Raw genomic sequence first — 16,101 nt, forward strand, 5'->3', positions numbered from 1 at the left:
AAAAGCACGAAGAACAGCCCAGAGCCCAGGCCTACTGATGGTATTATAGGCCTTGACCAGGTCAATAAAGCAGAGATGTAGGTCTTGCTGGAATTCCCTACACCTTTATTATGAACCTCTGCTGTAGCAGACGGACAAAAAATATGGCATCCATGCAGGACCGCCCTTTCCTGAAACCGCATTGGGGCTCCGCAAGCCTCTCCCCAGCGTGCCTGGCAAGGCGATGTTGAATAATCCTTGCCAGGACCTTTCCAGGCACACTGAGGCGTGAGATGCCCCTGTAGTTGTTACAGTCTGTGCGGTCCCCCTTCTTAATGAGGGGGACCACCAGGGCATCCTTCCAATCCTGTACATACACTAAACACATACACACACACACGCGAGCATACACACACTCTCAACACACACACACTCCCAGCAGTGACGTGAGGACTCATTACATATCTGGCGGAGGATCGCTTTGCCAAACAAAATTGTTGGTCGGTTCATTTCACCAGTGCGAGTAAACGTTTTTAAGTTGTATTGAAACAGTTGTTTTCACGGAATGTGTTATCTCTTTGTTGTGGGGCTTTCATGCAATGAGTGTGTCGACTTACGATCAGTTGGACCAATCAATGGGCCTCAGGAATAGAACCCGTTCATGTTGCATTTTGCAGCACAGGATTATTAATTATTGCATGGACAGGGTGTCTCACCTTTATTTTATTATTGGAAGTGTGTATCACGTTAACAGGTGATTATTACGTGAGGCAAAGCTCAGCAAGCAGCCAGTATAAAATCGCTAAGTATTAAATTAATGAGCCCCGTTATGCAGGCCAATTGGTTGCAATGCGTGACGTCACCGCGACCAAGCAGCCAACCAGAGGAGCAGCATGTTACAGGAAAAAAGCGTCTTAACTTATTATTATATAATAGCAAGAAGTACCTGGCTTTACCTGGGGGAAAACATTTATAATTCCAAAAACACAACATATACATACAAAAATACTTAACTATTATGAAAGCCTGGCGTTACGTTTGTCCATTTGCCCATCAACAAAATTATAAGAGCCTTTCAGAAGTCTTGAATCAAAAAGTTATAGAAAGTGGGGGTAAAAAGTTGCTCTAAAAAGTTTCCAAATGTTGTCGACCCCCCCCCCCCCTCCCCCAATTTTATTTTTTACCCACCAAATTTGTTTTCTTTTGTAGGCATATATACCTACATACCCTACATACAATATAATAAGTAGTATATTGTGACTCTACAGCAGTATCTAGTCACTCTACAGTAGTATCTACTGACTATAGTTGTAGCTACTGACTATTGCCCGATGAAGCTGGATGTAATTACCAGCAAAACGTCGTACTCAAATTTTAAATGATGTTGATTCACTCTTCAACACACCGGTGGGCTAAAGTAGTGCTATTTGTCTTTTGTAACCGTGACACATTTTTTACTGTTTGGCCGTGTCGGGTGGTGGAGGGTTACGACACATTCATAAATAACGCGATCTAACCCAAAAACCTTTATTATGAGTAGTATCTGACTCTACAGAAGTATCTACTGACCCTATAGTAGTATCTACTGATGCTATAAAAGTATCTACTGACTTTTCAGTTGTATCTACTGACTGTATAGTAGTATCTACTGACTCTACAGTAGTATTTACTGACTCTATAGGAGTATCTACGGACTCTGCAGTAGTGTCTCCTGACTCTATAGTAGTTTCTACTGACTCTACATTTGTATCTACTGACTCTATAGTAGTATCTACTGACTTTAGAATAGTAACTGCACACATGGGGGTGGGAGGATAAGAGGACATCAGTGGGGGCGATGGGCGAGGCGCATAGCGCAAAGAAGCCATCCGCAGGAGCTAAAACAATGTTTTCTTAGCTCGTCCTGCAGCAGTAATTGTGCAGTTTCTGACTGGTCTCCTTGCACGGTGTTCGGGATTTTCCTCAACGTGTGCTCCTGCTGCAGTAACTGTGCAGTCTCTGGCTTGTCTCCTAGCTCACTGCTCTGCAGTTTCCTCAGCCTGTGCTGCTGAGATGCCTTCGTTGTTTGTTTGCTGTTCAGACAGCCCCTGCTCCTCCACTGTTTGTTTTGCACGCCACAGCGGAGCCACTTTCTTTGTGTTTGTCTTGGAGAGGTTTTTTTCTTCTTGGAAACAAAATAACTAAGTTTTGACTTAAAACTTTCGTGACTACAGGAATTCATTCTTTGGTTCTTTCAGTGAAGTCACGTAGATAGAAAAATACAAATCAAGTGAATAAAAAAAAACACTAATATAGACTGTAGCCTGGTTCTTAATCTGAGTGAGTGTACTGTCAGTCTATAATGTTAGACTGTAGCCTGGTTTTTAAGTTCGGTGAGCGTATTGGCAGTCTATAATGTAGACTGTAACAATGGTAAACTGAGTGAGCGTACTGGCAGTCTAGAATGTAGACGTATGCTTAAAAAAAGTGAATAAAAATGATAAAAATAAAATACAAAATAAAAGACCAAAAACCACGACGTTTCAATCACAACACAAGCGATCGTCTTCAGGAGGAAAGAGGGGGAAGGTCACCGAAGGCAACCATTTATGAAGTTTAAAAAAATGGGCGTGGCACAAGCGCTCCGGCGGCGGAACGAAGTGGGCGGGGCATATGTGCCCTGGGGTCAGAGTGCACCAATGTGAAGCACGGAACATGCACTGCAACAGAACGTCTCAGTGTCAGAACGAAGTGGGCAGGGCATATGTGCCCTGGGGTAAGAAAACAAGAAAACGACACAAATCAAGTCATGACTTAACCTGTGCTCCCTTGACAAGAAAACACAAATAAAGTCATGACCCAAAGTGGTTGATGACATCTGTCCAACATCTGAGTTTGTAACCATCCTCTCGGTTGAAATTGTGTCTGTGTCTGTATATATGGATGGCTTCATGAACGAATCTTTATATTCTTAGTTTTTTCGGTAAAGTCACGTTGAAGAGAAACAACAAAATAACAAAATATATATAAAACAATAAAAAATTCTCACGACGTTTCGACCATAACTCAAACGGTCATCATCAGGTGTGTTGGTTTGCATAAATGTATTTTGAAACGGCACATTTATTTATTTATAAAAAAAAACGTTGGCGTCACGCGCAGCGATTTGGCAGTTTGCCCAGGACTAGTCCATCTATTTTTTTTTTGAAAAGAGGAGGGGGGAGACGAAATTTTTTATAATGTATGCTGTCTGAAAGCCACTGTAAGCGTGAACAATCAATTAAGAACTGAAATGATTTATCAAATCTTTCCAATGATTGCTAAGATAGAATCCATCTTCTCGGTTGAAATTGTCTCTGTGCTTGTATATGTGGATAGCCTCATGAACGAATCTCTCATGGAAGCCAGATGGCTTACAAAGAACCTCCGTCTTGGAAAAGTCAATGGCATGTGAGCCTACTGAATTAGAACAATGATCTGCTACGGTCGAGGTGTTGGTCCTACCGTGTTTAAGGTCTGCTTTATGTTCACGAATGCGGTCCGAGACATGGCGTTTGGTTTCTCCAATGTAACTACTACCACAGAGGCAACATAGTTTGTAGACACCAGGGTATTGTATGTCCGGAATCACATCTTTTACTGACGGAACCAGATCACGGATTTTATGTAATGTGTTGAAACGGACCTGGATCTTGTGTTTATTCAAGATTTTGGAGATCTTTTTTGTGATCCCAGCAATGTAGGGTAAAGTGATGGTTTTGAAAGGCTCCTCAAGAGGGTTCTTCTTCATGGTTTGAGTGATAGCTTTGCGGATTGTATAGTCGGAGTAACCATTAGCCCTAAGAGCTTGGTGTACGTGCTTGAGTTCACTGCTTATGTGTTCCTGGTCGGATATGCATTGGGCTCTATGATACAGAGTCTTGATGAGAGAATTCTTCTGTGATGGATGGTGGTGGGAATCCGGTTTCAGATAAGCATCCGTATGGGTAGCTTTCCTGTAGACAGAGTGGCTCATTGAACCATCAGGTCTCTTTTTAATTAGGACATCCAAAAAAGGTATCTTGCCATCTATTTCGACTTCCATGGTAAATCTGATGGCTGGGTGTATGGAATTGATGTGGTCGAAGAATTGGTCTAGAGCAGGCCGGCCATGTGGCCAGATGACAAAAGTGTCATCCACGTACCTCTTCCATAAGGTTGGGCGCAGAGTGGCAGTCTGGATGGCGTCAGTCTCAAATTTCTCCATGAAAATGTTAGCTATAACTGGAGAAAGGGGGGAGCCCATTGGGGTGCCCTCAGTTTGTTTGTAGAAAGTTCCATTCCAAGTGAAGTATGTATTGGTTAAACAGTGTCTCACCAGGGGGGGTACCTCAGTGTTTAGTCCTTGATGAACCAAGTCTTCAATGATTGCAATGGTGTCAGGTACAGGAACCTTGGTGAATAAGGAAACTACATCAAAACTGACAAGCAGGTCGTCTGGGGACAGGGAAATACCCTTGATTGTTGATACCAGGTGAGTAGAATTTTGTACCGCAGAGGTGGTCTTTCCAGTGAAAGGACGCAGGATTTCAGACAAAAAACGAGCTAGTTTGTAGGTGGGGGAGCTGATAGTAGAGACTATGGGACGAAGAGGTGTATCAACTTTATGTATTTTTGGTAAGCCGTATAATCTTGGTGGCCTGGCAGCAGAAGGTTTCAACGAAAACTGTTTAGATTGATCAATTAATGCGGTTGAATCAGAAATTATTTTGTTGGTTTGTGTGACGAGGCTGTTGGTGGGATCTCTTTTTATTTTTGTATAACTACCATCGTCGAGTAATTCTTTAATTTTGTTGTTGTATTCTATTTTATCCATGATGACAGTAGCATTGCCTTTGTCAGCTGAGAGAACTACAATATCATTCCTCTTTTTTAATTTATATAATTCAAAACGCTCATCTTTGCTGAGGTTGCTAGCTGGCATCTTAGCGTTTTTGAGGGTTGCAGCGATTTCAGATCTTGCTACGTCTGCAGCGATGTGACCCAGGCCCCTGAGAGCAACGTCTACTTGGGCAATTATATCATTAACTGGTATGTGTTTAGGTGTGACTGCAAAGTTTAGACCTTTAGCTAAAACGGATTTCATACCATCGGAAATAGAACTGTTACTGCGATTAATTACGACTTTATTAACGTCTAACTTTTTGGTGTGTGGGTCCGGTCTTTTGTTGAAGAGGAGGTTAAATTTGGAAATCAGGTTTTCCTTACATTTGGTCGACATAGTAGCAGCTGAAGAGGCAGTCATATTGTCTACATGTTCCCAATCCGATGTGGACATTATTGCCGTCAATGATAAGTGTGATTTGTAGAGTGTCTTGTCTAACTGATCTAGTTCTGTGCGTATAAGTCTGATTTTTTCTGAGATAAGAGCTAAGCTAGTTTTGAAAAGAATTCGTTTCGCATTAGAAGAAGTTACAGCAGCAGAGGTCAGTATAAATGCGATTGGTATTACCCCAGAGTCGCGGCATCTCTTCAGGAAGGTGAGAGACTCGATCAGCTGAGCTTTCTTATCCCGGAGTTTGTTGAAGGATCTTAAAGTTATGTGAAAACCCTCCCCGTAGAGGCGATTAAATTTTGATTTAAAGCCTTCGTGACTGCAGTAATTCATATTCTTAGTTTTTTCGGTAAAGTCACGTTGAAGAGAAACAACAAAATAACAAAATATATATAAAACAATAAAAAATTCTCACGACGTTTCGAGCATAACTCAAACGGTCATCATCAGGTGTGTTGGTTTGCATAAATTTATTTTTAAACGGCACATTTATTTATTTATAAAAAACGTTGGCGTCACGCGCAGCGATTTGGCAGTTTGCCCAGGACTAGTCCATCTATTTTTTTTTTGAAAAGAGGAGGGGGGAGACGAAATTTTTTATAATGTATGCTGTCTGAAAGCCACTGTAAGCGTGAACAATCAATTAAGAACTGAAATGATTTATTAAATTTTTCCAATGATTGCTAAGATAGAATCCATCTTCTCGGTTGAAATTGTCTCTGTGCTTGTATATGTGGATAGCCTCATGAACGAATCTCTCATGGAAGCCAGATGGCTTACAAAGAACCTCCGTCTTGGAAAAGTCAATGGCATTTGAGCCTACTGAATTAGAACAATGATCTGCTACGGCCGAGGTGTTGGTCCTACCGTGTTTAAGGTCTGCTTTATGTTCACGAATGCGGTCCGAGACATGGCGTTTGGTTTCTCCAATGTAACTACTACCACAGAGGCAACATAGTTTGTAGACACCAGGGTATTGTATGTCCGGAATCACATCTTTTACTGACGGAACCAGATCACGGATTTTATGTAATGTGTTGAAACGGACCTGGATCTTGTGTTTATTCAAGATTTTGGAGATCTTTTTTGTGATCCCAGCAATGTAGGGTAAAGTGATGGTTTTGAAAGGCTCCTCAAGAGGGTTCTTCTTCATGGTTTGAGTGATAGCTTTGCGGATTGTATAGTCGGAGTAACCATTAGCCCTAAGAGCTTGGTGTACGTGCTTGAGTTCACTGCTTATGTGTTCCTGGTCGGATATGCATTGGGCTCTATGATACAGAGTCTTGATGAGAGAATTCTTCTGTGATGGATGGTGGTGGGAATCCGGTTTCAGATAAGCATCCGTATGGGTAGCTTTCCTGTAGACAGAGTGGCTCATTGAACCATCAGGTCTCTTTTTAATTAGGACATCCAAAAAAGGTATCTTGCCATCTATTTCGACTTCCATGGTAAATCTGATGGCTGGGTGTATGGAATTGATGTGGTCGAAGAATTGGTCTAGAGCAGGCCGGCCATGTGGCCAGATGACAAAAGTGTCATCCACGTACCTCTTCCATAAGGTTGGGCGCAGAGTGGCAGTCTGGATGGCGTCAGTCTCAAATTTCTCCATGAAAATGTTAGCTATAACTGGAGAAAGGGGGGAGCCCATTGGGGTGCCCTCAGTTTGTTTGTAGAAAGTTCCATTCCAAGTGAAGTATGTATTGGTTAAACAGTGTCTCACCAGGGGGGGTACCTCAGTGTTTAGTCCTTGATGAACCAAGTCTTCAATGATTGCAATGGTGTCAGGTACAGGAACCTTGGTGAATAAGGAAACTACATCAAAACTGACAAGCAGGTCGTCTGGGGACAGGGAAATACCCTTGATTGTTGATACCAGGTGAGTAGAATTTTGTACCGCAGAGGTGGTCTTTCCAGTGAAAGGACGCAGGATTTCAGACAAAAAACGAGCTAGTTTGTAGGTGGGGGAGCTGATAGTAGAGACTATGGGACGAAGAGGTGTATCAACTTTATGTATTTTTGGTAAGCCGTATAATCTTGGTGGCCTGGCAGCAGAAGGTTTCAACGAAAACTGTTTAGATTGATCAATTAATGCGGTTGAATCAGAAATTATTTTGTTGGTTTGTGTGACGAGGCTGTTGGTGGGATCTCTTTTTATTTTTGTATAACTACCATCGTCGAGTAATTCTTTAATTTTGTTGTTGTATTCTATTTTATCCATGATGACAGTAGCATTGCCTTTGTCAGCTGAGAGAACTACAATATCATTCCTCTTTTTTAATTTATATAATTCAAAACGCTCATCTTTGCTGAGGTTGCTAGCTGGCATCTTAGCGTTTTTGAGGGTTGCAGCGATTTCAGATCTTGCTACGTCTGCAGCGATGTGACCCAGGCCCCTGAGAGCAACGTCTACTTGGGCAATTATATCATTAACTGGTATGTGTTTAGGTGTGACTGCAAAGTTTAGACCTTTAGCTAAAACGGATTTCATACCATCGGAAATAGAACTGTTACTGCGATTAATTACGACTTTATTAACGTCTAACTTTTTGGTGTGTGGGTCCGGTCTTTTGTTGAAGAGGAGGTTAAATTTGGAAATCAGGTTTTCCTTACATTTGGTCGACATAGTAGCAGCTGAAGAGGCAGTCATATTGTCTACATGTTCCCAATCCGATGTGGACATTATTGCCGTCAATGATAAGTGTGATTTGTAGAGTGTCTTGTCTAACTGATCTAGTTCTGTGCGTATAAGTCTGATTTTTTCTGAGATAAGAGCTAAGCTAGTTTTGAAAAGAATTCGTTTCGCATTAGAAGAAGTTACAGCAGCAGAGGTCAGTATAAATGCGATTGGTATTACCCCAGAGTCGCGGCATCTCTTCAGGAAGGTGAGAGACTCGATCAGCTGAGCTTTCTTATCCCGGAGTTTGTTGAAGGATCTTAAAGTTATGTGAAAACCCTCCCCGTAGAGGCGATTAAATTTTGATTTAAAGCCTTCGTGACTGCAGTAATTCATATTCTTAGTTTTTTCGGTAAAGTCACGTTGAAGAGAAACAACAAAATAACAAAATATATATAAAACAATAAAAAATTCTCACGACGTTTCGAGCATAACTCAAACGGTCATCATCAGGTGTGTTGGTTTGCATAAATTTATTTTTAAACGGCACATTTATTTATTTATAAAAAACGTTGGCGTCACGCGCAGCGATTTGGCAGTTTGCCCAGGACTAGTCCATCTATTTTTTTTTTGAAAAGAGGAGGGGGGAGACGAAATTTTTTATAATGTATGCTGTCTGAAAGCCACTGTAAGCGTGAACAATCAATTAAGAACTGAAATGATTTATTAAATTTTTCCAATGATTGCTAAGATAGAATCCATCTTCTCGGTTGAAATTGTCTCTGTGCTTGTATATGTGGATAGCCTCATGAACGAATCTCTCATGGAAGCCAGATGGCTTACAAAGAACCTCCGTCTTGGAAAAGTCAATGGCATTTGAGCCTACTGAATTAGAACAATGATCTGCTACGGCCGAGGTGTTGGTCCTACCGTGTTTAAGGTCTGCTTTATGTTCACGAATGCGGTCCGAGACATGGCGTTTGGTTTCTCCAATGTAACTACTACCACAGAGGCAACATAGTTTGTAGACACCAGGGTATTGTATGTCCGGAATCACATCTTTTACTGACGGAACCAGATCACGGATTTTATGTAATGTGTTGAAACGGACCTGGATCTTGTGTTTATTCAAGATTTTGGAGATCTTTTTTGTGATCCCAGCAATGTAGGGTAAAGTGATGGTTTTGAAAGGCTCCTCAAGAGGGTTCTTCTTCATGGTTTGAGTGATAGCTTTGCGGATTGTATAGTCGGAGTAACCATTAGCCCTAAGAGCTTGGTGTACGTGCTTGAGTTCACTGCTTATGTGTTCCTGGTCGGATATGCATTGGGCTCTATGATACAGAGTCTTGATGAGAGAATTCTTCTGTGATGGATGGTGGTGGGAATCCGGTTTCAGATAAGCATCCGTATGGGTAGCTTTCCTGTAGACAGAGTGGCTCATTGAACCATCAGGTCTCTTTTTAATTAGGACATCCAAAAAAGGTATCTTGCCATCTATTTCGACTTCCATGGTAAATCTGATGGCTGGGTGTATGGAATTGATGTGGTCGAAGAATTGGTCTAGAGCAGGCCGGCCATGTGGCCAGATGACAAAAGTGTCATCCACGTACCTCTTCCATAAGGTTGGGCGCAGAGTGGCAGTCTGGATGGCGTCAGTCTCAAATTTCTCCATGAAAATGTTAGCTATAACTGGAGAAAGGGGGGAGCCCATTGGGGTGCCCTCAGTTTGTTTGTAGAAAGTTCCATTCCAAGTGAAGTATGTATTGGTTAAACAGTGTCTCACCAGGGGGGGTACCTCAGTGTTTAGTCCTTGATGAACCAAGTCTTCAATGATTGCAATGGTGTCAGGTACAGGAACCTTGGTGAATAAGGAAACTACATCAAAACTGACAAGCAGGTCGTCTGGGGACAGGGAAATACCCTTGATTGTTGATACCAGGTGAGTAGAATTTTGTACCGCAGAGGTGGTCTTTCCAGTGAAAGGACGCAGGATTTCAGACAAAAAACGAGCTAGTTTGTAGGTGGGGGAGCTGATAGTAGAGACTATGGGACGAAGAGGTGTATCAACTTTATGTATTTTTGGTAAGCCGTATAATCTTGGTGGCCTGGCAGCAGAAGGTTTCAACGAAAACTGTTTAGATTGATCAATTAATGCGGTTGAATCAGAAATTATTTTGTTGGTTTGTGTGACGAGGCTGTTGGTGGGATCTCTTTTTATTTTTGTATAACTACCATCGTCGAGTAATTCTTTAATTTTGTTGTTGTATTCTATTTTATCCATGATGACAGTAGCATTGCCTTTGTCAGCTGAGAGAACTACAATATCATTCCTCTTTTTTAATTTATATAATTCAAAACGCTCATCTTTGCTGAGGTTGCTAGCTGGCATCTTAGCGTTTTTGAGGGTTGCAGCCATCTGGCTTCCATGAGAGATTCGTTCATGAGGCTATCCACATATACAAGCACAGAGACAATTTCAACCGAGAAGATGGATTCTATCTTAGCAATCATTGGAAAGATTTGATAAATCATTTCAGTTCTTAATTGATTGTTCACGCTTACAGTGGCTTTCAGACAGCACCAACACACCTGATGATGACCGTTTGAGTTATGGTCGAAACGTCGTGAGAATTTTTTATTGTTTTATATATATTTTGTTATTTTGTTGTTTCTCTTCAACGTGACTTTACCGAAAAAACTAAGAATATGAATTACTGCAGTCACGAAGGCTTTAAATCAAAATTTAATCGCCTCTACGGGGAGGGTTTTCACATAACTTTAAGATCCTTCAACCAACTCCGGGATAAGAAAGCTCAGCTGATCGAGTCTCTCACCTTCCTGAAGAGATGCCGCGACTCTGGGGTAATACCAATCGCATTTATACTGACCTCTGCTGCTGTAACTTCTTCTAATGCGAAACGAATTCTTTTCAAAACTAGCTTAGCTCTTATCTCAGAAAAAATCAGACTTATACGCACAGAACTAGATCAGTTAGACAAGACACTCTACAAATCACACTTATCATTGACGGCAATAATGTCCACATCGGATTGGGAACATGTAGACAATATGACTGCCTCTTCAGCTGCTACTATGTTGACCAAATGTAAGGAAAACCTGATTTCCAAATTTAACCTCCTCTTCAACAAAAGACCGGACCCACACACCAAAAAGTTAGACGTTAATAAAGTCGTAATTAATCGCAGTAACAGTTCTATTTCCGATGGTATGAAATCCGTTTTAGCTAAAGGTCTAAACTTTGCAGTCACACCTAAACACATACCAGTTAATGATATAATTGCCCAAGTAGACGTTGCTCTCAGGGGCCTGGGTCACATCGCTGCAGACGTAGCAAGATCTGAAATCGCTGCAACCCTCAAAAACGCTAAGATGCCAGCTAGCAACCTCAGCAAAGATGAGCGTTTTGAATTATATAAATTAAAAAAGAGGAATGATATTGTAGTTCTCTCAGCTGACAAAGGCAATGCTACTGTCATCATGGATAAAATAGAATACAACAACAAAATTAAAGAATTACTCGACGATGGTAGTTATACAAAAATAAAAAGAGATCCCACCAACAGCCTCGTCACACAAACCAACAAAATAATTTCTGATTCAACCGCATTAATTGATCAATCTAAACAGTTTTCGTTGAAACCTTCTGCTGCCAGGCCACCAAGATTATACGGCTTACCAAAAATACATAAAGTTGATACACCTCTTCGTCCCATAGTCTCTACTATCAGCTCCCCCACCTACAAACTAGCTCGTTTTTTGTCTGAAATCCTGCGTCCTTTCACTGGAAAGACCACCTCTGCGGTACAAAATTCTACTCACCTGGTATCAACAATCAAGGGTATTTCCCTGTCCCCAGACGACCTGCTTGTCAGTTTTGATGTAGTTTCCTTATTCACCAAGGTTCCTGTACCTGACACCATTGCAATCATTGAAGACTTGGTTCATCAAGGACTAAACACTGAGGTACCCCCCCTGGTGAGACACTGTTTAACCAATACATACTTCACTTGGAATGGAACTTTCTACAAACAAACTGAGGGCACCCCAATGGGCTCCCCCCTTTCTCCAGTTATAGCTAACATTTTCATGGAGAAATTTGAGACTGACGCCGACCAGACTGCCACTCTGCGCCCAACCTTATGGAAGAGGTACGTGGATGACACTTTTGTCATCTGGCCACATGGCCGGCCTGCTCTAGACCAATTCTTCGACCACATCAATTCCATACACCCAGCCATCAGATTTACCATGGAAGTCGAAATAGATGGCAAGATACCTTTTTTGGATGTCCTAATTAAAAAGAGACCTGATGGTTCAATGAGCCACTCTGTCTACAGGAAAGCTACCCATACGGATGCTTATCTGAAACCGGATTCCCACCACCATCCATCACAGAAGAATTCTCTCATCAAGACTCTGTATCATAGCGCCCAATGCATATCCGACCAGGAACACATAAGCAGTGAACTCAAGCACGTACACCAAGCTCTTAGGGCTAATGGTTACTCCGACTATACAATCCGCAAAGCTATCACTCAAACCATGAAGAAGAACCCTCTTGAGGAGCCTTTCAAAACCATCACTTTACCCTACATTGCTGGGATCACAAAAAAGATCTCCAAAATCTTGAATAAACACAAGATCCAGGTCCGTTTCAACACATTACATAAAATCCGTGATCTGGTTCCGTCTGTAAAAGATGTGATTCCGGACATACAGTACCCTGGTGTCTACAAACTAAGTTGCCTCTGTGGTAGTAGTTACATTGGAGAAACCAAACGCCATGTCTCGGACCGCATTCGTGAACATAAAGCAGACCTTAAACACGGTAGGACCAACACCTCGGCCGTAGCAGATCATTGTTCTAATTCAGTAGGCTCACATGCCATTGACTTTTCCAAGACGGAGGTTCTTTGTAAGCCATCTGGCTTCCATGAGAGATTCGTTCATGAGGCTATCCACATATACAAGCACAGAGACAATTTCAACCGAGAAGATGGATTCTATCTTAGCAATCATTGGAAAGATTTGATAAATCATTTCAGTTCTTAATTGATTGTTCACGCTTACAGTGGCTTTCAGACAGCATACATTATAAAAAATTTCGTCTCCCCCCTCCTCTTTAAAAAAAAAAATAGATGGACTAGTCCTGGGCAAACTGCCAAATCGCTGCGCGTGACGCCAACGTTTTTTTTATAAATAAATAAATGTGCCGTTTAAAAATAAATTTATGCAAACCAACACACCTGATGATGACCGTTTGAGTTATGGTCGAAACGTCGTGAGAATTTTTTATTGTTTTATATATATTTTGTTATTTTGTTGTTTCTCTTCAACGTGACTTTACCGAAAAAACTAAGAATATGCATTACTGCAGTCACGAAAGCTTTAAATCAAAATTTAATCGCCTCTACGGGGAGGGTTTTCACATAACTTTAAGATCCTTCAATAAACTCCGGGATAAGAAAGCTCAGCTGATCGAGTCTCTCACCTTCCTGAAGAGATGCCGCGACCCTGGGGTAATACCAATCGCATTTACACTGACCTCTGCTGCTGTAACTTCTTCTAATGCGAAACGAATTCTTTTCAAAACTAGCTTAGCTCTTATCTCAGAAAAAATCAGACTTATACGCACAGAACTAGATCAGTTAGACAAGACACTCTACAAATCACACTTATCATTGACGGCAATAATGTCCACATCGGATTGGGAACATGTAGACAATATGACTGCCTCTTCAGCTGCTACTATGTCGACCAAATGTAAGGAAAACCTGATTTCCAAATTTAACCTCCTCTTCAACAAAAGACCGGACCCACACACCAAAAAGTTAGACGTTAATAAAGTCGTAATTAATCGCAGTAACAGTTCTATTTCCGATGGTATGAAATCCGTTTTAGCTAAAGGTCTAAACTTTGCAGTCACACCTAAACACATACCAGTTAATGATATAATTGCCCAAGTAGACGTTGCTCTCAGGGGCCTGGGTCACATCGCTGCAGACGTAGCAAGATCTGAAATTGCTGCAACCCTCAAAAACGCTAAGATGCCAGCTAGCAACCTCAGCAAAGATGAGCGTTTTGAATTATATAAATTAAAAAAGAGGAATGATATTGTAGTTCTCTCAGCTGACAAAGGCAATGCTACTGTCATCATGGATAAAATAGAATACAACAACAAAATTAAAGAATTACTCGACGATGGTAGTTATACAAAAATAAAAAGAGATCCCACCAACAGCCTCGTCACACAAACCAACAAAATAATTTCTGATTCAACCGCATTAATTGATCAATCTAAACAGTTTTCGTTGAAACCTTCTGCTGCCAGGCCACCAAGATTATACGGCTTACCAAAAATACATAAAGTTGATACACCTCTTCGTCCCATAGTCTCTACTATCAGCTCCCCCACCTACAAACTAGCTCGTTTTTTGTCTGAAATCCTGCATCCTTTCACTGGAAAGACCACCTCTGCGGTACAAAATTCTACTCACCTGGTATCAACAATCAAGGGTATTTCCCTGTCCCCAGACGACCTGCTTGTCAGTTTTGATGTAGTTTCCTTATTCACCAAGGTTCCTGTACCTGACACCATTGCAATCATTGAAGACTTGGTTCATCAAGGACTAAACACTGAGGTACCCCCCCTGGTGAGACACTGTTTAACCAATACATACTTCACTTGGAATGGAACTTTCTACAAACAAACTGAGGGCACCCCAATGGGCTCCCCCCTTTCTCCAGTTATAGCTAACATTTTCATGGAGAAATTTGAGACTGACGCCATCCAGACTGCCACTCTGCGCCCAACCTTATGGAAGAGGTACGTGGATGACACTTTTGTCATCTGGCCACATGGCCGGCCTGCTCTAGACCAATTCTTCGACCACATCAATTCCATACACCCAGCCATCAGATTTACCATGGAAGTCGAAATAGATGGCAAGATACCTTTTTTGGATGTCCTAATTAAAAAGAGACCTGATGGTTCAATGAGCCACTCTGTCTACAGGAAAGCTACCCATACGGATGCTTATCTGAAACCGGATTCCCACCACCATCCATCACAGAAGAATTCTCTCATCAAGACTCTGTATCATAGAGCCCAATGCATATCCGACCAGGAACACATAAGCAGTGAACTCAAGCACGTACACCAAGCTCTTAGGGCTAATGGTTACTCCGACTATACAATCCGCAAAGCTATCACTCAAACCATGAAGAAAAACCCTCTTGAGGAGCCTTTCAAAACCATCACTTTACCCTACATTGCTGGGATCACAAAAAAGATCTCCAAAATCTTGAATAAACACAAGATCCAGGTCCGTTTCAACACATTACATAAAATCCGTGATCTGGTTCCGTCAGTAAAAGATGTGATTCCGGACATACAATACCCTGGTGTCTACAAACTATGTTGCCTCTGTGGTAGTAGTTACATTGGAGAAACCAAACGCCATGTCTCGGACCGCATTCGTGAACATAAAGCAGACCTTAAACACGGTAGGACCAACACCTCGGCCGTAGCAGATCATTGTTCTAATTCAGTAGGCTCACATGCCATTGACTTTTCCAAGACGGAGGTTCTTTGTAAGCCATCTGGCTTCCATGAGAGATTCGTTCATGAGGCTATCCACATATACAAGCACAGAGACAATTTCAACCGAGAAGATGGATTCTATCTTAGCAATCATTGGAAAGATTTGATAAATCATTTCAGTTCTTAATTGATTGTTCACGCTTACAGTGGCTTTCAGACAGCATACATTATAAAAAAATTCGTCTCCCCCCTCCTCTTTTCAAAAAAAAAATAGATGGACTAGTCCTGGGCAAACTGCCAAATCGCTGCGCGTGACGCCAACGTTTTTTTTTATAAATAAATAAATGTGCCGTTTAAAAATAAATTTATGCAAACCAACACACCTGATGATGACCGTTTGAGTTATGGTCGAAACGTCGTGAGAATTTTTTATTGTTTTATATATATTTTGTTGTTTCTCTTCAACGTGACTTTACCGAAAAAACTAAGAATATGAATTACTGCAGTCACGAAAGCTTTAAATCAGAACGAATCTTTGTTAATTGCCAGTGGGCTTGCAAAGTACTATCGTCTTAGAGAAATAAATGCCGTGTGAGCCAGCCGCATTTAAATAATGATCAGCCATGGCTGAAGTATTGGTCTTACCGTGTT

Source organism: Petromyzon marinus, chromosome 1, assembly GCF_048934315.1.
Source record: "Petromyzon marinus isolate PM22_M1 ecotype Great Lakes invasive population chromosome 1, UKy_Petmar_22M1.pri1.0, whole genome shotgun sequence".
Lineage (NCBI taxonomy): Eukaryota > Metazoa > Chordata > Hyperoartia > Petromyzontiformes > Petromyzontidae > Petromyzon > Petromyzon marinus.